The sequence below is a fragment of the Meleagris gallopavo genome, unplaced genomic scaffold, assembly GCF_000146605.3.
Source record: "Meleagris gallopavo isolate NT-WF06-2002-E0010 breed Aviagen turkey brand Nicholas breeding stock unplaced genomic scaffold, Turkey_5.1 ChrUn_random_7180001860754, whole genome shotgun sequence".
In the NCBI taxonomy this organism is placed as follows: Eukaryota; Metazoa; Chordata; class Aves; order Galliformes; family Phasianidae; genus Meleagris; species Meleagris gallopavo.
In genome coordinates, this window is record NW_011126461.1 from 6,713 (window position 1) to 7,489 (window position 777).

Sequence of the window (777 nt, forward strand, 5' to 3'; positions counted from 1 at the left end):
GGGCTCCCCGATACTCACAGCGGGACCGGATGGACCGGGGCGGCCTCTCTCGCCGGGAAGACCGCGAGGACCCTGCGGAGGACAGAAGGGTGGGGTCAGGGTGGCTGCTTTCCCTTCAGCATCTCTGTGCCCCCTGCCCCCAATGATGCTCTCATTCATTGCTAAGCCCCCCCTCCCCCAGCACCCCTAGGGATGCAGCCCCTCAGGGGGCACCGTGTCCCCCCCTTCACTGTGTCTCCCAGCACCCACCCAGCACCCACCCAGCACCCACCCAGCACCCACCCAGCACTCACCATCTGCCCAGGAGCGCCGTTCTCTCCAGGGCTGCCAGGCTCACCCTAGGACAACAAATAATAATAACAACAATATGTAAAAAAATTGGGGTTTTCTGCCCCAAAGTGGGAGCAGCGGGACCCCGCAGTGGGGGTGGGTGGGTGGGTGAGCTGCTCCAGCAGCACTGCTCACCTTGGGACCAGCGGGGCCAGGCTCACCCTTGGCACCATCCAAACCACTGAAGCCCTGGGGGGCGGAGGAGGGAGGTCAGCATCAGTGCCCCCCAGCCCCCACCCCCCAGCTCATAGGCTGGGTGTTGGGGTTCCGTGGGGGTTTCCCCGACTTGAGGGTGTTCCCAGTTCGCCCCACGTCTCATGGGTGCAGTGGGGGGGGGGGATGCAGAACTCACTCTGTGTCCCTTCATGCCCGGCAGACCAGCAGTTCCAGGGAGACCGCGTGCACCCTACAAGGAAAGGCCGTGGGGTGACACAGAGCCCCGCGGTG

The 777-nt window shown here is 64.9% G+C and overlaps 1 long non-coding RNA gene across 1 annotated transcript; it reads right to left on the bottom strand.

Annotated features, from left to right (window-relative positions):
* Nucleotides 1-7: 7 nt before the first annotated feature.
* Nucleotides 8-764, bottom strand: LOC104915953. The gene is made up of 4 exons (XR_002110409.2): nt 683-764; nt 466-519; nt 294-338; nt 8-72 (listed from the first exon to the last, which is right to left on the bottom strand). It is a non-coding gene; the product is annotated as an uncharacterized LOC104915953 (long non-coding RNA).
* Between the last annotated feature and the right edge of the window lie 13 nt (nt 765-777).